This window comes from Bos mutus, chromosome 22, assembly GCF_027580195.1.
Source record: "Bos mutus isolate GX-2022 chromosome 22, NWIPB_WYAK_1.1, whole genome shotgun sequence".
NCBI lineage: Eukaryota > Metazoa > Chordata > Mammalia > Artiodactyla > Bovidae > Bos > Bos mutus.
In genome coordinates, this window is record NC_091638.1 from 40366483 (window position 1) to 40387898 (window position 21416).

At 40.0% G+C, this 21416-nt stretch overlaps 1 long non-coding RNA gene across 4 annotated transcripts in view; it reads left to right on the top strand.

Annotated features, from left to right (window-relative positions):
- The first annotated feature begins 15669 nt into the window (after positions 1 to 15669).
- LOC138984687 (uncharacterized) overlaps positions 15670 to 21416 on the top strand; it is a 583105-nt gene continuing 577358 nt past the window's right edge. For all 4 annotated transcript variants that reach the window (XR_011461950.1, XR_011461951.1, XR_011461953.1 and 1 more), the window contains exon 1: positions 15670 to 15834. This is a non-coding gene — a long non-coding RNA (uncharacterized lncRNA). The remainder of the gene's footprint in view (positions 15835 to 21416) is intronic.

A 21416-nucleotide genomic window follows, 5' to 3' on the forward strand; every position in this document is an offset into this window, starting at 1 on the left:
ACTTCCTGAGAGTTAGGATTTCAATATATGAATTTCGGAGAGATAGAAACATTCAGTCCATTGCATTCTTTTTCTCCTTTTTTCTGTCATGCATCCAAGCATTAATGTGATTAACCAGTTGTTACATGTTTAGAACTCTACTGTTTAGAGTTATTTTGGATTTATGGACTTACTGTGGGGCATTTTAGAGGCTAGTTCCCAAACAGGTTTTCCTGAATATTTCTTGTCTTGAATACCATTGCCGTCACCCAGTTTCTTAGTGTAAAAGCTTTGGATTCATTTTCTAGATGTTCTTTCTTATTCACTAACACTACTCCATCATGATTATCTTAATATCCTTTGCATTTTCATCTTGATTGTTATTGCTTTAGTTCTGACCCTTAGCATCCATTTCAAGGGCATTTTCAATGACTATCTCGTTTGATTTTTCTTTTAAGTAGGTTGAGTCATATATGGCATTGCCATTTTCTGGAGTCAGTTTTAGCAGTGTATTCGTCAACTTAGTGGCCATAACCAAAATACCATAGACTAAGTGGCTTAAACAATAGTGGCTCATTTTCTCATAGTTCTGGATGCTAGAAGTCCAATATTAAGGTATTAGAGTGATTGGGTTCTGGTGAAGATCTCTTCCTGACTTGTAGGTGGCCATAATCTCACTGTGCTCATGTGACTTCTCTGAATGCATGCAGAGAGAAAGTATTGTGGTGTCTCTTCCTTTTCTCCTTTTTTCCCCCCAAAATCTTAATTGGGTTTGTTATAAATATTGTTTCATTTTTTTTTAATGTCTTGGTTTTTTGGCTGAGAGGTATGTGGGATCTCCAGCCAGGAATCAAACCCATACCCCCTGCATTGAAAGATGAAGTCTTAACCACAGGAACACCAGGGAAGTCCCCTCCTCTGCTTATTTAGCTTATATGCAGAGTACATCATGCAAAATGCCGGGCTGGATGAACCACAAGCTGGAAGCAGGATTGCCGGGAGAAACATCAATAACCTCAGATATGCAGATGACACCACCCTTATGGTAGAAAGCAAAGAAGAATAAAGAGCCTCTTGATGAAAGTGAAAGAGGAAAGTGAAAAAGTTGGCTTAAAACTTAACATTCAAAAAATGAAAAAGTTGGCTTAAAACTCAACATTGAGAAAACTAAGATCATGGCATCTGGTCCCATCACTTCATGGCAAATAGGGAAACAATGGAAACAGTGACAGACTTTATTTGGGGGGGCTCCAAAGTCACTGCAGATGGTGAGTGTAACCATGAAATTAAAAGAAATTTGTTCCTTGGAAAAAAGCTATGACCAACCTAGACAGCATATTAAAAAGCAGAGACACTACTTTGCCAACAAAAGTACATCTAGTCAAAGCTATAGTTTTTCCAGTAGTCATGTATGGATGTGAGAGTTGGACTATAAAGAAAGATGAGCACCAAAGAATTGATGCTTTTGAACTGTGGTGTTGGAGAAGACTCTTGACAGTCCTTTGGACTGCAAGGAGATCAAACCAGTCCATCCTAATGGAAATCACTCCTGAATATTGTTTGGAAGGACTGATGCTGAATCTGAAACTCCAATACTCTGGCCACCTGATGTGAAGAACTGACTCATTTAAAAGACCCGGATGCTGGGAAAGATTGAAAGTAGGAGGAGAAGGGGAAGACAGAAGATGAGATGGTTGCATGGCATCACTGCCTTGATGGACATGAGTTTGAGCAAACTTAGGGAGTTGGTGAAGGACAGGGAAGCCTGGTGTGCTGCAGTCCATGGGGTCGCAGAGTTGGACATGACTGAGAGACTGAACTGAATTGAACTGAATCCCATCATGCAGACCTCACCTTTATGATCTTTTTTAAACCTAATTATTTCTCGAAAACCTGACTTCCAATATCATCTGTTGAGGGGTAGGATCTCATCATATGAATGGCTTAGGGGGCACACTTCAGTCCACAGAAGGTGATTTCAAACGATTCAACCTTATACTTGTTTGCAAGAGTAATACATGTTCATGAGAGTATATCAAAGATACAAAATGATAGAAAGTTGAAAATGAAAATCATCAATAATTTCGCCACCTGAGGATAAGCAGCAATTACAGTCTTATGTGTTTTCCAGTTTTCAAATGTATATAATTTTTTGAAGACTGAGCTTATACCATATATTTAATCTTGTTCTCTGAACTTTCATTTAATAGTATTCCTTGGGCAATTACCCATGTCATTGAACATTTTTAGAAACATTTTAAATGACAGTAGCTTATTTCATTTATTTAACCATTGCTGTTTTGTTGAACATTAAAATAATTTCTTATTTTTCAGAAACAAAACTGTGGGAAGAAACAGCACTGAGCATATAATTTTGTCTGTACCTCTATTCTCTTAACTGTCAATTCCTGGAAATAGCATGATTGGGTCAGAAGGTATGATCTTTTGGTTAATCCAAAGAAAAATGTTTTTAGTTGACTTGCATATTTCAAATAGCTTTTGGGAAGTTTACCCATTTATTATGCTACTGGGGTGAGTATTATTATTATCATTATTTAGTCATTTGTCAGGTCAAAAAATTGTCTAACTGTTAACAATGACTTCTTCACTGATCTTCCTGGAGCCATATCCCAATTCCAATTAAGACCCCACAGTGCCGCTAGAAAGATTTATCTCTAAAATTCAAACTTCATCGAATCACTTGCATACTAAGGCCAATCACTGGTCCCCCATCCTTTAGCAGGTCAAGTCCTTGGTCTAGGGAATTTTATCAGCCCTTCCATAATAATCTTTTGCTTACATTTCCAGTTTCATTTTCACCCTCTTTCCCATATCCTCCTCTTGAGTAAAATTAAGTCATTTACAGTTCTCTAAAATGCCTGCTTCACATTTCTTTTCTTTTCCACACGCTATTCTTTCTTGAGTGCCTTTCCCCTCTTGGTTTATAGCACTCACTAAGCCTGTTTAAAGAGAAGGCAGGAGATGGAAGGAGTGTTCCATTTCTGAAAATGGAAGTGTGCTACTGTGATCAGCACTGTACTAGACCTTATCATTGTCCCCATGGAGACCTGTTCCAGCCCCTCACATGGCAGCTACACTTCTGCTCTCTGTAAAACCCCTCAATCTCAATATGCCTTCAGATAACAATTTCTTCTAAATAACTTTCATAAAATTTTTGTTGAAACTCCTTGGCTACAGCTGTGTTTACACTTCCCTTCATAATGCCAAAAAGATATCTGTAAGTCCCAATTTGCCCGATTCTGTCGTCTCAAACACTTCTTGAAGGCACCCTGAACTTCAGTACTTGCGTTTTAGTATGGTGCTGTCACCTAGTTATGTGGTTAAGCACTGCATGTCAAAGATGCTTTTGAGGATACAAAATAAATTTCTAGTACTCAAAACACTGGTACTGTACTCAAAGTTGCATGGTAAAGTGCAATAGTGGGGGGTGGGGCTCACATTCATCAGCTGAGAGGGTCTAGAAATAATGCTTTGTTAATGCTTATTTATAGGCAGCTATATGCCTCAAAACATACTCAAGACACAGGAGGGTTTCCTTGGTGGCTCAGTGGTGGATTCTGCCAATCCACCTGCCAATGCGTGAAACATGGTTTCGATTGCTGGTTTGGGAAGATCCTCACATGCTGCGTAGAAACTAAGCCCACGCACCACAACTACTGAGTCTGTGCTCTAGACCCTGGGAGTCACAACTGTTGAGAAGCCTGAGCACCACAACTGGAGAATAGCCCCACTAGCCACAACTAGAGAAAAAAGCCCAGGCAGCAACGAATACCTAGCACAGACAAAAATAAAAATAAGCAAGTAACATTTAAGAAAAAGATATGGAAAATTATTTATTTACAATAGTACTCGTTCATATATTGTCATTATATTTATATTTATATATATATATATTTACTATTTTAAAGTAACCTATTACAGGGGCAAATGGTTTCATGGTTTGTGCGACATAAACCAAGTACCATTTGTATTTAAAACTGCAAGTATCATCCCCTCAAGGAAATCTTCTCTGACACTTTCCTTCTCTATGCCTCCTTTTGTACAACTGACTCATATTGATTTTTGATTTGCTGAAAGGTTGAGGTGATTTATGACCAATTACGAATATAATCATCATGACCAAACTTTGACTGAATCAGGGAGTCAAAGTTAGACGAGATTTTAGATGTCCCTTTGTCTGACCACTCATTTTGCAAAAGAAGTGGTGTTGCTGGTAGAGGGTCACATTATGTTTTCTATGATAACTTTCATTGTTAGAAATTTATCCCTCATGTTGAATAGAAAATTTCTCTCAGTGACAAGCACTTGTGGGTCTGAGTTTTAATTCTACTGAATGAATTCAACTCCCTTTTCACAAAATAGATCTTCCCATGGTTGAGCCCAGCAAGAACATCTTGAGTCTTCTCTTTTTAATTTTTATTTATTTAAAAAATTTTTATTTTTTACATTTATTTTTGAATCTTCTCTTTTTTTAGGCTAAATATCTCCAGTTCTTCAAATGACTACATTGTGTTTCTTGCACAGTTTTGGTGCGGGTAGAGCAGAGGTTGAAGTGTTTGGATTTCTTGACTTTCTAAAGCAACCTGCTTATTTTTCATTTTACTTTCCTTTTCTGGTTAGTTTAAGAGTTTATTTATAAGATGAACTTTATGAATTAGTTATGGCTGCAAGCAACAAAAACCTAACGCAAGCCAACTTAAGTAAGACAAGTCTCATTTAACTGGCAAATCAAAGGGGTAGCTTCAGGTAAAGATGGAGTCTGGGATGCAATACCACCTGGGCTCTTTTCATCTCTCTTCGTCTCTGTGTGTTCCCATTTGACTTAATTCCTAGGTGGGCAAGATAGCCAGCAGCCCCACATAGTAAATATGGTATAACTTGTGAGCAAAGAAAAGGAGGGACCATCTTTCATGGTCTCTGATGAAATGTCTGAAGGAATTGGCTCCGCTTGGGCCATAAGCAGATCTCTGAACCAATCATGCGGCCAAGTAGCTTGTTTGGCCAGGCTTGTTTCCTCTGAACACCCGCTTCACCTGCTCCTTTGGGAAAGAACACATGTGGTTAGTCCCATCAAAGACACTTTGGATTGAGAAGGATTACTGTGTTACAGGCCAGGGTTGATTACTCAAAGGAGGTAATCTTGGGAAGATAAGCATGCATCTACCAAGTTACTTAACATGTAGAAAGGCCATTGCTCAAACATTTGAGGTCCAGAAATGATATGGCTGGGGAAAAACAGATGCAGTGATCAGATGGAACGCCTTTTTAAAATATGCATTTTCAACTCAAAATTCCCCAAAGGTACTTTACACATCATCAGGACTCAAACCACATTTTATCATAATATGGAGAACTGCCTACAGTGTTCTTAGGTTAATATTTTTTAAAAGTCACTTTTCCTCAAGAGCATAGTATATTGGTTTACAGTCATAATGCTTACTTGCTTACATGTCTGAATTGTACTTCATTGTTTGAAGCAAGTTCATACATCCTATTCCATTTTTTAATCTATTCTGATTTGAAAGATTCCCTTTTGTGAGACTCTTCTTTATGATATTTTAAAAACTACATGGAGAGATGGAGGCTGAGCTAGATTAAAGTTGTACAAATCTGATTAACATCATCTGCTCTGTTTCAAAGGTCAGGTGCACTCAACGAATTTACTTTGAAATTATTTTGTTTATTTTGTGGGCATATACATCATGAGCTTTCTAAAGGTCAAAAGTAGAGTTTGTTCTTGGATTCTAAAGCAATCTGATTTCCATTTACAGTATGCTTTGGTGACCCTAAATGCAGAAGCAGGCCCAGTTAAGACATACTTCCAGTTTGTGTTTGGTTTAATTTTCTCAATAAGAAAATCCCTCCTAGATTAAGGCAGTGCTGAAATATCATTTTCCCTAAATTACTTTTATTTTCAACTAGGTTCATGAGAGAATGCTACTCATAAATGACATCTGAACTCTGAATGTTGGTTTCATGGACATTTTGTTGACAAAGATGTAGAGGCATCTTAGTTGGCTAGAGTCTCATCTGGAAACTAAAGTGAAGGTCAGAAAAGTTAGGACTCCTGGGTTTTATTAACGTTTACATGGTAGGGGTCCTGAAGTTTTTTTAATTAATGTATGTAAAGTCATTGTACATAGAGAAGAGGCTTAAATAAATTATGCAGTCTTATTTACTATTCAAAAAAATAAAGGATCTAGTTATATACATCAAATATTTTTTCACTAATTATTTTAAATAATTTTCCCCCCTTACCATATGTACTTTACAAAGATAAAAAGAAAATCTCTCAGACTATTTTGTATTCATGTTCATTAACATTCCGGTGGAATAATAAACCTCAAAACGATTCATGTATGAATCAGTGAGGCATGGCTAATTACAGTTTTCAGCCACACAGCCAATAACATTCACCATGAAACATGGCTTCTGTTAAATACATCTCTCTGAATTTTTGTTTGGGGAGAGTGGTAGGAAATAGGGAGGTTGCAAATTGCAATTTTAAAATGTCTAAATATTTTAGGGGCTTGTACATTATAAATGTCTTTCAGGCAAGTATTTATCACAAGCATGACATCCTGTTATCAAAACAGACAAAACTCCCACAGATTTGCTTTAAAAACAAAACAGAAACAACCACAAGTCCCGAGAATGGACCATGTTCTATATGGAAACAGAAGAAACTTCTTGAAACATGAGGAAATATGATTTACCATAAATTTAAAAAATATGTTTAATACAGATTTTTCCTATCCCTTACAAAATCATCCTGATACTATGACTCTCTCCATAAATATATTTAAAAGATGAAAATATGAAAAGCATACAGAGGACACAGTAAAAGCTGAATGTCATGACTAAAATACTCAAATTTAAAAGCAATTTTGTAATGTATATTTGAAATCTTTTCTATTACATTTTTGTTTAAAATATTTTCCCTTCATGCCATCCATATTGTTGACTACCCAAAAACTACATGAATAAAAACATTAACATCCACATTTTATTTTTAATTTAAACAAGTATTACTTCAATGACATAACTAATGTATAGTTAAAAAAGAAAGTTCAGAAATCACAAAACAAACATTATAAAGTAAATAAAAGGTACTTATGCCACCAATCCCATCTTATTGCTCCAATCATTATTCAAAGACATTTGGGATGCTCTCAGAAGTTTTCCGGAGCAGGATGGCAACCCACTCCAGTATTCTTGCCTAGAGAATCCCGTGGACAGAGGAGTCTGGTTGGCTGCTGTCTATAGCATCACACAGAGTTGGACACGACTGAAGCGACTTAGCACGCATGCACTGGAGATGGAGATGGCAACCCACACCCAGTATTCTTGCCTGGAGAATCCCAGGGACGGCGGAGCCTGGTGGGCTGCCATCTATGGGGTCATAAAGAGTTGGACACAACTGAAGCGACTTAGCAGCAGCAGCAGTTTTCCATACACGTGCAAGCACAAATCCACAATCTAATGTATCTGTAATTCTGAATTCCAAAAAGGGCTGAAAACCAATGGGGGTACTTATAGTGTTTGTTTATCCTGTATGTGTTTCATTGCAGAAGTATTAATGTTTGATGACAGGGTGCTATCCCAAGACTGTTTCAGGAGTGTTAAACACTAGGTACTATGAGCATATATTACCTTTCAAATAACCTCCCCCCGAAAAAAAAATCATTTTCAAAACTGACCTGTCCACAGAATTTTGGATGAGTGATTATGGATATTGATAATTTTGTAACACATAGTCCTTTTGTTTATATTAATCAGTTCAGTTGCTCAGTCGTGTCTGACTCTTTGCGACACCATGAATTGCAGCACGCCAGGCCTCCCTGTCCATCACCAACTCCCGGAGTTCACTCAGACTCACGTCCATCGAGTCAGTGATGCCATCCAGCCATCTCATCCTCTGTCGTCCCCTTCTTCTCCTGCCCCCAATCCCTCCCGGCATCAGAGTCTTTTCCAATGAGTCAACTCTTCGCATGAGGTGGCCATAGTACTGGAGTTTCAGCTTTAGCATCATTCTCTCCAAAGAAATCCCAGGGCTGATCACCTTCAGAATGGACTGGTTGGATCGCCTTGCAGTCCAAGGGACTCTCAAGAGTCTTCTCCAACACCACAGTTCAAAAGCATCAATTCTTCGGTGCTCAGCCTTCTTCACAGTCCAACTCTCACATCCATACATGACCACTGGAAAAACCATAGCCTTGACTAGACGGACCTTTGTTGGCAAAGTAATGTCTCTGCTTTTGAATATGCTATCTAGGTTGGTCATAACTTTCCTTCCAAGGAGTAAGCGTCTTTTAATTTCATGGCTGCAGTCATCATCTGCAGTGATTTTGGAGCCCCCCAAAATAGTCTGACACTGTTTCCACTGTTTCCCCATCTATTTCCCATGAAGTGATGGGACCAGATGCCATGATCTTCGTTTTCTGAATGTTGAGCTTTAAGCCAACTTTTTCACTCTCACTTTCATTATATTAATAGATCATTCCATATATACCATTTGGCAAATATATTTATGAAATAGTTCAACATTTTCCCTGAAGACCTTACCATGGTCTACACAGCTGGCTTCTTGTGACTTCTCCTCTCATTTATTTTCCTCCAGCCACATGGGCCTCCCTGCTCTTCTTCCACCCTGTCAAGCTTGTTCCCATTTAAGGCCTTTACACTGATTCCTCTGCCTGGAATTCTTCCACAGATTCCCTTCTGGTTGGCTTCCTCACTTTACTGAGATGTTTGTTCAAGTGACTCCTCTTCAAAGGGGCCTTTCTGACCACCCTATCCAAGAGAAGGCCATCCATCATTTAGTCCCTTACACTGCTTTTCATAGCATTTAAAAAAATCAAAATTTATGACCTATCATGAATTGTTTTTACTAGTGTATAGTCTATCTTTTCCACTAGAAGTTCCATATGACTAGGAAATGTTTTTTATTACTTATTTACCACTGCATCCCTAGCACTTAGAACAATGCCTGATATACAGCAGGTGCTCAATAAGTATCAAATTCAATTTTTCTTCTGCCTCCGAGTCTAGCAATTTATTTAATAGTTACAAGGCTCTCAGTTGCTCTTATGGCAAATTAAAAAGGATGCCTATCTAACTCCCATAAGCTGACCCTTGGGATACTTCCAGCCTCTTTCCCCATTGCCCTAACTCCATTCTAGATTTGGGCCTGGTGAATCTACTGTCTGAGCTCTGGCACTTGCCATATGCTACCTTTGCTTCTGCCTAGAACCCCCTTTCTCCTCCACTGTATGTAGCAGGATTGATTCATTCTGGCATTGACTTCTATTGTATCACATTGCTATGCTCACGTATTTACGTGTTTATGGCCTCCAATGAAGTATAACGCCAGGGACTGCGTCTGATTATCTGGTGATTCCTGTCCCCTTGCACAGTGACTGGCCCAGAGGAACCCTCAATCCATGAAAAAGTAAGCTGAATTGAAGTTGTATCTCATCCTGAAGTAAATTCTCTACTAAGGAAATATGCTTTTTAATTTTTCAGAAATGCTTGCAGTGGATTTTATCCTCCAGAATGAAGAAATGCCTTTAAAGCTGCAGTGAAACCAGGGGAATATGTTTAGAGGCATTATTTCTCGAAGGAGAGTGATGAAAAATCATAGCTTATCTCTGAGCCACCCTAGTGAGATCACAGCTTGGACACTGAGCTTAGTTTTATGCACCTTATGTTCTAGGTAACTGGAAGATGATTGCAAAGGATGGCAGTAAGAAGGATTAAATGTGATTATTTATGAGGTATAGTTAAAAGGAGACAACATGCATATGTTCACTAACTATAGGGAATGGACTACTCTTCCAAATATCTGATGAACAAATCTGATGAACAAGGAATATATATAATACAGAACAACAAATGGATAAATACAATGAGAGAATTAAAAAAAAAGATAAGGGAAAATTTCAGAATTTTCAGGTGGCTCTTATTAACAATCAGAATTCTCCAATAGCAGTCAAAAAGCTGAGATTATGAGGTGAGATATTTGTGAAGGAGGCAGGAACATCTGAGTACAGCTGAGTTTCCCAACCTTTTTATACTCTTATTACAAAAACAATGTATCATTTTTCTTTATTCAAATACTATATTTTTCTATTAGGTGTGATTTTTTTCCAGTTAAAAAAATACCCTTAAGATTCTTGTCCAAAAGTCTGCATTAAAACTGCAATATATGGCTGAGATGAATTATGTAGGGGGTTCAACACTTTGACCTGTAGGCCTTTCCAGTTCTGAAATTCTGTTTTCATGGTAAAGATTTCTTTGTAGGTCCTGTGAGCTGTCGGAGTGTTTGACTAAAGCAGAAGTGTGTGTGACGACCAGGGTTTATACACATCAGGATGGTCCTAAGGTTTGTGATATTGAGAGGTTATTGCTGGGTTATGTTTGCTGCTTCACTTTATGGCTTAGCTGAATGCAATGAGTGGTTTTGAGTTGGCCAAAAAGTTTGCTGGCGAAAATAACTTTTTGGCCATCCCAGTACAAATGTTGGGCCCTTCTAGTACTTACCCTGTTTGCTTTGGTAGCAATAATATAGTCATTCTTTTATACATATTTATTGATTGAAGGAAAGTTATGACCAACCTAGATAGCATATTCAAAAGCAGAGACATTACTTTGCCAACAAAGGTTCATCTAGTCAAGGCTATGGTTTTTCCTGTGGTCATGTATGGATGTGAGAGTTGGACTGTGAAGAAGGCTGAGCGCCAAAGAATTGATGCTTTTGAACTGTGGTGTTGGAGAAGACTCTTGAGAGTCCCTTAGACTGCAAGGAGATCCAACCAGTCCATTCTGAAGGAGATCAGCCCTGGGATTTCTTTGGAAGGAATGATGCTAAAGCTGAAACTCCAGTACTTTGGCCACCTCATGTGAAGAGTTGACTCATTGGAAAAGACTGTGATGCTGGGAGGGATTGAGGGCAGGAGGAGAAGGGGACGACAGATGGACAGGGAGGCCTGGTGTGCTGTGATTCATGGGGTCGCAAAGAGTCGGACATGACTGAGTGACTAATCTCATCTGATTGATTGCTTACCATCGAATAAGACAAAAACAAAGTTCTTGCCTTCAGAGGCTCACATTCTATTTGGAGGTGACAGATGATAAACAGAAAGCCAAGTAAATAGGGATGGTAATTTCAAGTAAAGATACTTGCTATGAAGAAGTGCTATTATGGCACAACCCACAGAAAGTTTTCATAAAATTGTCCTCTACATTTCTCCAAAGCACACATACAAAAGGCTAACAGATACATGAATAGGTGCTCAACATCATTAGTCATTAGGGAAATGCAAATCACAACCGCAATGAGGTATCACCTCATACCTTTCAGAATGGCCATCAACGAAAAGACAACAGGTAAAAAATGCTGGTGAGGATGTGATGAGAGAACCCTGTGCACTGCTGGTGGGACTGTAAACTGGTACAGCCATATGGAAAACAGTATGGAGGATCCTCAAAAAATTAAAAATTGAACTACCATATGATCCAGCAATTCTACTTCTGGGAACGTATCCAAAGGAAATGAAAACACTAACTCAAAAAGATATATGCATTCCCATGTTCATAGCAGCATTATTTACAATAGGCAAGACATGGAAACAATCTGTGTTCATCAATGGAGAAACGGATAAAGAAGTTTTTATATACATACATATCCATATGTATATATGGATACACATACAATGGAATATTATTCAGCCATTAAAAAACACAAGAAAACACTATTTGTGATAACATGGATGGACCTTGAGGGCAGTATGCTAAGTGAAATAAGTCAGACAGAGGCAAAATTCTATTATCTCAGTTATATGTGGAATCTAAAAAAAAAACCTAAAATCTAAAAAATTTTAAAGATAAAATTTATAGCTACTACAGGTAGGGGTTTGGGAGAGGGGGAACTGGAGAAAGATGTTCAAAACGTACAAACTTTCAGTCACAAGATAAATTAGTACTAGAGCTGTAATGTAGAACATGACTACTGCTAATGCTATTGTATGATATATAGCAAAGTTGTTAAGAAAGTAAAACAAAGAGTTCTCATCACAAGGATAATTTTTGCCCTCTTTTCTTTCTTTTATTTTTATTATATCTATGTGAGAAGATGAATGTTCGCTGAACATATGGTAGTGATCATTTCACAATAAACGTAAGTCAAACCATTATCCTATAAACCTTAAATTTATATGGTGATGTCTGTCAATGATATTTCAATAAAAGTGAGGAAAAAACTGTCTTTTAGGTCTAACGACACAGCCTATGCACTTAAAGCTAACTTCTCAAAAACCTTGTGTCTTTTTCAATATAATGAAGAAAACGATGCATTGTCTCCAGCAATATTTCTTTTTCCCTTTTCTTGATCTCCTTCCTCCCCTCTCTACTAAACCCTAGTCCCTCTAAAGCCTCTTAAGTCTGCAGTTTTCCCAGTGTAAAAGTGTTTTTTGCTGTAGTTTTTGTCTATTTCTTAGTGAGGTTTAGAAAGTACTGTCTATTTTAAATGCTCACATGATGAGGTATACAAGGTGACAGGCTGCTTGGGTTTTTTTTTTTTTTTTGGTCCATTTGTTTGGTTCTTTTTATATGTGTTTATTTAATTTTGAATTACTCTTATTCTGCTAGTCTCAGTGACAAAAGCTTGTGGTGAACCAAAGCCACCTGTAGCAGAAACTACTGGTGCCCCATCAGTCTGTGGCAGCACCTGCATCTCTGGCTTCCTCAGGCCACTGAGCAAATTTGTCCTTTTTGTACAGTATGACTAAGGAACCACGGACTTCACAGCCCCTGAAAACAACTCCTAATTATTGACTGGTGGGAGATGGCATTTAAACAACCCAGTAACTCAGTTCTTTGTCCCTTTGGTGGGACAGCTCAGTCTAAGGCCTGGGTTCTACATTATTTCGCAGAGTTCTCCTGGAAGATTAAGCTCTGATCACTTGAGCAGTAGCATGCTTGATGGCGCACCTTAATGTCTGTCTTCCCTTCCCCATTTCACTTTTCTATTCTCTCACTGGTGTTTCCTACAATTACTTCCTAAATAAACTACTTGCACTTGAATACCTCTCTCAGGATATATTTGTTGGAGAACACAAAGTAAGATGCCACCTCTAGGTGATTATTAATGAAGCTACAGATCAAATTGTCATTGCCTCACTGATGGTCTTGACACTTGGATGTCCTGGTTCCAAGGCAAGTGCCATACCTAAAGCTTTTTGTAAATGTACTGCTGAAGGTCATGATCCACAATTGAACATGTATATGTTCATACTAGGTTGCTTGACAATGCTTTAATAATTATTAGATATCACTGTTTAGATCCAAAGTCTGTTCATGATATTTGCATTTGATTGTTAAGTAGAAGATGCAATGATTAAAGGCTGATACTTCCTCAGGAGAAAAGTCTAGCTGTTGAGCTTTCCAGTTTCATATGGTTCAGTAATTTCTTCCAGGTTTAGTCTGGCTGCTGACATTTGTGTTGAAATGTCTCATGCCAATCAGCCTCAGAAAAGCTGGGACTGCTGAGCTGAGCCTGTGCTCATAAAAGCTACAAAGAACTGTCATATTATAGGAAACAATCCCCAATTAACATAAGATTAGGTTAGGAAGCCTGAACAGGGGTTTTAATTCCTATGCAAGAAATTAGTCTGTACACATATTGATCACATTCCTGCTGTTTATCTGTAATTGTTTTCAATTTCACACAGTTTTCCCACAATTCTCTATTATTTTATGTGGCCATGGTGTCTGTGTGATACTCTGTAAACTGACCATAATCCACTGTGACAGTCTCTGAGTCAAGCTTCCTAAGACATCAGTATTTCACACCAGGACATTTTGTAGGACACCTTGCTACTCTCTGTGGGGTTCAAACATCAGAAAGGATGAGAGATGTAAGACCTGGTGTAATCACCTGCATGTAATGAAGCAGGCCACAGAAAAAAGTGAGAAAAAAAAAAGTAGAAAAGAAAATGGTGTCAGAGAAAGCAGGGACAAATCTAAGTGTTTGTCCAAGTGTAAATGTTCTTTGTTTCTCCCTTTTAAATGTAAAAGATGACTGGCAAAAAATCTCTTTTTCCTAGGTAGTAGGACTGGGAGGAAATGGAAGGAGGCAATATTAAAGAAGAGGTCTTTATAAAAAGCGGCATGGTATAGTCTGGAGGCCAGGATCCTAGTCCCTGTTTATGAGCTGAATGACTGTGTGAAAACTATTTAGCTGTTCTGCAAGTTTCAATTGCATTTATTTTAAAGTCAAGTTTGTTTCTCATCCTCCACTAGACCGGGAGCATCTAAAGGTTAGGAACTGAGAATGATTCATTTTCTCCAGTACCTACATGGCACTGGACACAGAATACACAAAAGATTGATTCTGAATTTAAATAGAGCAAGCACAAGGGCCCCACGATGGTCACAGACAAATTTAATTTATCTGTAAAGCAAGTGAGAATAGAGAATAATTCAATTCCTCAAAATACATTTACTGAGTGTGGACTATATATATATATACTGTGTGTAATATATATAGTATGGGTGTTTATATATATAATATATAAAACGATTATAATACAAATTTTATAGTATATAAACATAATTATAATATATAAATTTATATTGTAATTATATAAATTTAATACATATAAAATGTTACACTATATGTATTACTGATATTGTATTTATACTTCCAGTAGAAATAGTGCTAGAAACAGCCATGATCAGAAAAAAGCGCCAAATCTAAAGCAGATCTTTCATTCTAAGGGCTTGAGTGAGTGAAAATCATTCAGTCCTGTCCAACTCTTTGCGACCCCATGGATTATCCAGTCCATGGAATTCTCTAGGCCAGAATACTACAGTGGGTAGCCTTTCCCTTCTCTAGGGGATTTTCCCAACCCAGGGATCGAAGCCAGGTCTCCCCCACTGCAGGCGGGTTCTTTACCAACTGAGCCACAAGGGAAGCCCAAGAATACTGGAGTGGGTAGCCTATCCTTCTCCAGCGGATCTTCCCGACACAGGAATAGACCTGAAGTCTCCTGCATTGCAGGCGGATTCTTTACCAAACTAAGCCCTCATTCTAGGGGACAAGATGATAAAAAAAGATAAATTATATACAGTGCTTCGTTAAGGGCAAGAACTAAGGAGAAAAATAACATACAAAAAAGAAGAAAGGAATGGACAAGGGGGTCTGTGATACAATTTTAGTTAAGATACCAGGGAAACTCATAAACTGATCAAAGTAAGGACTGAGGGCCGCGTTCTGAGAGAAACAAAAGAAAAGGCTTTAGGAATCAAAAAGATCCGGAATGAGGCGAGGAAGTGAGAGGAAATTCAGAGTGAGGAATAGTGAGGGGAGTAAGTTGAACGCATTTGGGAGGAAAGAAGGAAACAAAAATATAGCACAGCCTAAAGAATGATGTTACTTTCTACATTTGGTTAAAAAAAAAACTGTGTGAACTATGACGAAACTCTTAATGAGGAGATTCTCACCTCAGCTTCTCTTCAGAGAGGGACAGTGTTCCCGACCCCTAAACAGGGATTTTGTTACTATAGCTTCTGATTGGCCTGGTGAAGGCGCGTGCTCTGCGCCTATTGGCCCGCGGCCCTATCCCCGGACGGGTAGCCATCTTGGGTCCCTTCCATACTGTACAGGCATCTGGGAGTTGTAGTCCCTGCTCTGTTCCGTCCAGTCGCGGGACTTTTTGCCCTCTGCTCCCAGGAACGTCAGGCAGCCACCCCCGTGGGCACAAGCCCAGGCGCTGTTCCTGCCCCGCGCTCCCTCCCTCTGCCTTTACTTCTCAGCTGCCAAGATCTTGGAAGGTAGGGGCTGTGGGCAAGCCCAAGTCGAACGGCGTTTCTGTGGCGCAGGCCCGGGTTTCCACACGCGTCTGGTCCTTACTCCGGCGGCCCAGTGGGGCGGAGTCTAACTGGGTCCTCGCAGCTAGTTGGGACGTGGTGGGGGTCTGTCCAGAGGACCTTCCCACGTCACCGAGCCTTTACATGGCTTGTTCCTGAGCATTGGCCCTAATCCTAACCTGCTCCTCTTCTGCTGTATTTTATAAGTGGGTAAACTGAGGTATGGGGTCACGCCAGCGGTTCCAGGGAGGCCCCACCTCCCGGTCCTGGTGGTGTAGTTGGCACTGGTCACTTTAGATCGTTTTCAGTTTCACTGTTAAGTAGCAGGACCTTCTGCTGCAACAGCTAACGGTCAGTGTTAAAACACCCAGCTCTTGGTTCCCGCGGTGGAGGGGGGTGGTTTGAACACGTGTCCAGAAGAGCCGAGCAGGGTACAGGGCAGGCAATATTTTGGGAGACAGTTTTACATTTAATATTTAAGAAACACAAAAAAATAATTCATTATAAGAGGAGAAAAATCAGTACTTTGTTGGACTTCCTTACATCTTTTTATGGCTTAATGTATGAAAACATGTGGGGATTTTAAAGGTATGTTCATGTAGGGAAAAAAAAGTCGGTCAGTGAAACGAGCTGGATTTGCAGCCTCCTCTCTAGGATCAAATTCTGCCTTTGCTGTATGACCAGCCACTCACAGTGCATACCTAGGAAAAAAGAGCTCAACGCTCCCTGCCCAAGTGGCCTAAGGAGCTGCCAGGAGTTGAAATGTAAATGAAGTCTTGCCTGTGAAAGCTTGCCCCTTGCAAACTTACAGCTTTATTACTGTGGGTCTCTGAAAAACGTGCTGCGAACCAGCACAAAGTACGGCCAGAGGTTGTTTTAGAAAGGCTCTGAAACTTGCCGGGTTCCGGACTGCCGCAGGCGGCCCCAGCGCACATCTGTTAAGGTGTACCTGAACTCTCCACTTTCTGGCTCCATCTTCTCGCCGGCGGCCCGGATCGCGGAGGCTTCTGGGAGTTGCAGTCTCTCTTCTTGCTTCCCGGAGGGCTGGTACTCCACCTCCCAGCCTGCCATTTGGCGTGGTGAGGTGTCTCCTGGTAGATGAAGTTTCACTTCAGCCGTTGCGTGGAGCAGCTCCTTGACGCGGAACTACAACTTCCACTTGGCGCTGCGTTTTTGGCTGCCAATCTTGAGCCGAGTCTATTGCGATAGGTTTAGTAAATATGTTTTTGTTGATTGTTTACGTTCTTCAAGTATTAAGTATAGGAGATTATTGTATACGCTCTTCTAAGTATATTAGGTAGGGATATGCATGTTTGCAAATAGTGAATACTGTATCTCATATCTGTAGATGAGTAAAAAAACTTGCGAAGATGAATTGTCTGCGGTCACACATCTAGTAATAAAATGTAATATCTGTCTTATAAATAGACATTACTTTTAGTTATTGTAGTTTAATCTTCTCAAGAGCTATATGAGAGGAACGGCCATTGTCATGTGCATTTTCCATGTTAGAAATCTAAGGCTAGGAAAATTAAGCAATGTGGCGAAGTTAACTCATCTAGTGAATCAGTTCAGTTCAGTCGCTCTGTCGAGTCCGACTCTGCACCCCAGGGGACCCACGGACTGCAGCGTGCCAGGCTTCCCAATCCATCACCAACTTGCCAAACTTGCTCAAACTCATGTGCATTGAGTCGGTAATGCCATCCAATCAACTTATCCTCTGTCGTCCCCTTCTCTTGCTAGTGAATGGAAGTGAATAGAAGTACCAACATTGTAACCCTGTCTTCTTGACAGTCTCTGCTTAGAAAAACGTACAGGGAGCCCAGCCTTTGAGAGTATGGAATCTTTCCATTGTACCATGTTGTCTTTGTAGTTAGACACTAAATGGTATCGCTTCATTTATCTGAGGCAAAAATCAGAACAGTCCTGTCATATAGTACACGTTTCACAAATGTTAGCTATAAATAGTTTTATAATACCCTTATTTTAGAGAACAGGTAACTGGCCCAGGTAGTAAAGCAGTTTGCCAGAGGTCACACAGTTGGTTTATGTCAGACATGAGACTAGATCTAAATGTTTTCTTTCCAAGTCCTGGGTTATTTTCATTCTACCAACAGTCAACTAGCAGGAACACGAGATGTGAAGCTGTTTATATAATGGTTTCTCTCCTAACTTGTTCTTTTAGGCCACAGACCAGTACCGATTGTTGTGAAGTCTTGTTTCTTATTATTGGTCAGTTCAGTCGCTTAGTCATGTCCGACTCTTTGCTACCCCAAGAAACACAGCATGCTAGGCCTCCCTGTCCAACACCAACTCCCGGAGTTTACTCATGGCCATCGAGTCGGTGATGCCATCCAGCCATCTCATCCTCTGTCATCCCCTTCTCCTCCTGTCCCCAGTCCCTCCCAGCATCAGGGTCTTTTCCAATGAGTCAACTATTCGCATGAGGTGGCCAGGTATTGGAGTTTCATTTTCAGCACCAGTCCTTCCAATGAACACCCAGGACTGATGTCCTTTAGAAAGGACTGGTTGGATCTCCTTGCAGTCCAAGGGACTCTCAAGAGTCTTCTCCAACACCACAGTTCAAAAGCATCAGCATTCTTCGGCGTTCAGCTTTCTTCACAGTCCAACTCTCACATCCATACATGACCACTGGAAAAACCATAGCCTTGACTAGACGGACCTTTGTTGGCAAAGTAATGTCTCTGCTTTTGAATATGCTATCTAGGTTGGTCATAACTTTCCTTCCAAGGAGTAAGCGTCTTTTAATTTCATGGCTGCAGTCACCATCTGTAGTGATTTTGAGCCCCCAAAATTAAGTCTGACACTGTTTCCCCATCTATTTCCCATAAAGTGATGGGACCAGATGCCATGATCTTAGTTTTCTGAATGTTGAGCTTTAAGCCAACTTTTTCACTCTCCTCTTTCACTTTCATCAAGAGGCTTTTTGGTTCCTCTTCACTTTCTGCCATAAGGGTGGTGTCATCTGCATATCTGAGGTTATTGATATTTCTCCTGGCAATCTTGATTCCAGCTTGTGCTTCTTCTAGCCTCGTGTTTCTCATGATGTACTCTGCATATAAGTTAAATAAGCAGGGTGACAGTATACAGCCTTGACGTACTCCTTTTCCTATTTGGAACCAGTCTGTTATTCTATGTCCGGTTGTAACTGTTGTTTCCTGACCTGCATATAGGTTTCTCAAGAGGCAGGTCAGGTGGTCTGGTATTCCCATCTCTTTCAGAATTTTCCACAGTTTATTGTGATCCACACAGTCAAAGGCTTTGGCATAGTCAATAAAGCAGAAAGAGATGTTTTTCTGGAACCCTCTTGCTTTTTCCATGATCCAGCAGATGTTGGCAATTTGATCTCTGGTTCCTCTGCCTTTTCTAAAGCCAGCTTGAACATCTGGAAGTTCACGGTTCATGTATTGCTGAAGCCTGGCTTGGAGAATTTTGAGTATGACTTTACAGCGTGTGAGATGAGTGCAATTGTGTGGTAGTTTGAGCATTCTTTGGCATTGCCTTTCTTTGGGATTGGAATGAAAACTGACCTTTTCCAGTCCTGTGGCCATTGCTGAGTTTTCCAAATGTGCTGGCATATTGAATGCAGCACTTTCACAGCATCATCTTTCAGGATTTGAAATAGCTCAACTGGAATTCCATCACCTCCACTAGCTTTGTTCATAGTGATGCTTTCTAAGGCCCACTTGACTTCACATTCCAGGATGTCTGGCTCTAGGTGAGTGATCACACCATCATGATTATCTTGGTTGTGAAGATCTTTTTTGTACAGTTCTTCTGTGTATTCTTGCCACCTCTTCTTAATATCTTCTGCTTGTTAGGTCCATACCATTTCTGTCCTTTATCAAGCCCATCTTTGCATGAAATGTTCCCTTGGTATCTCTAATTTTCTTGAAGAGCTCTCTAGGCTTTCCCATTTTCTTGTTTTCCTCTATTTCTTTAATTGATCGCTGAGGAAGGCTTTCTTATGTCTCCTTGCTATTCTTTGGAACTCTGCATTCGGATGCTTGTATCTTTCCTTTTCTCCTTTGCTTTTCACTTCTCTTCTTTTCACAGCTATTTGTAAGGCCTCCCAGACAGCCTTTTTACTTTTTTGCATTTCTTTTTCTTGGGAATGGTCTTGATCCCTGTCTCCTGTACAATGTCATGAACCTCTGTCCATAGTTCATCAGGCACTCTGTCTATCAGATCTAGTCCCTTAAATCTATTTCTCACTTCCACTGTATAATTGTAAGGGATTTGATTTAGGTCATACCTGAATGGTCTAGTGGTTTTCCCTACTTTCTTCAGTTGAAGTCTGAATTTGGCAATAAGGAGTTCATGATCTGAGCCACAGTCAGCTCCCGGTCTTGTTTTTGCTGACCGTATAGTGCTTCTCCATCTTTGGCTGCAAAGAATATAATCAATCTGATTTCAGTGTTGACCATCTGGTGATGTCCATGTGTAGAGTCTTCTCTTGTGTTGTTGGAAGAGGGTGTTTGCTATGACCAATGCGTTCTCTTGGCAAAACTCTATTAGCCTTTGCCCTGCTTCATTCCGTATTCCAAGGCCAAATTTGCCTGTTACTCCAGATGTTCCTTGACTTCCTACTTTAACATTCCAATCCCCTATAATGAAATGTGGCCCCATATGGCATGGCTTAGTTTCATTGAGTTAAACAAGGCTGTGGTCCGTGTGATCAGATTGGCTAGTTTTCTGTGATTATGGTTTCAGTGTGTCTGCCTTCTGATGCCCTCTCACAACACCTACCATCTCACTTGGGTTTCTTTTACCTTGGACGTGGAGTATCTCTTCACGGCTGCTCCAGCAAAGCACAACCACTGCTCCTTACCTTGGATGAGGGGTACCTCCTCACAGCCTCCCCTCCTGACCTTGAACATGGAGTAGCTCCTCTCGGCCCTCCTTGCGCCCACCCTTATTATTGGTAAGGTTGTAATATTTCATTAATTCAGTAAGTGTTTTTTGAGTATTTTTATATGCTCATCTCCCTTTAGATATAGGGCCTTGTGGATGAAAAGTAGCTAAGGGGTAGGGCTAGAATGACCTTATAAACTAATTAACTTTTTCATTTTAAAAATTAGGGAAGTAAAAAAAATGAGGGGAGTGAGATACATCATGTTTCACAGTCCTCATATCATGTCTTTGTCAGAAATATTCTGGTTCTGCAAGGAGACAGGGTTCTGGAGGCCTCATAGTCCTGTAGTAGTAGTAGTAGCTGTGGTGGTATTAGTCATTCATTCATGTCTGACTCTTTTTGATCCCATGGACTGTAGCCCACCAGGCTCCTCTGTCCATGGGACTCTCCAGGGAGAATACTGGAGTAGATTGCCATTTTCTTCACCAGGGCATCTTCCCAACCCAGGGGTCGAACCTGGGTCTCCTGCAGTGCAGGCAGATTCTTTACTGTCTGACCATGAGGGAAGCCCCCATAGTACTGTATGATGTAACCTTTTAGGCTCATGCTTTCTTTTACTTAGTACCCTTGTCCTTGCCTTGTTCCTATAATTTTTGGTGGAATGCTTTAG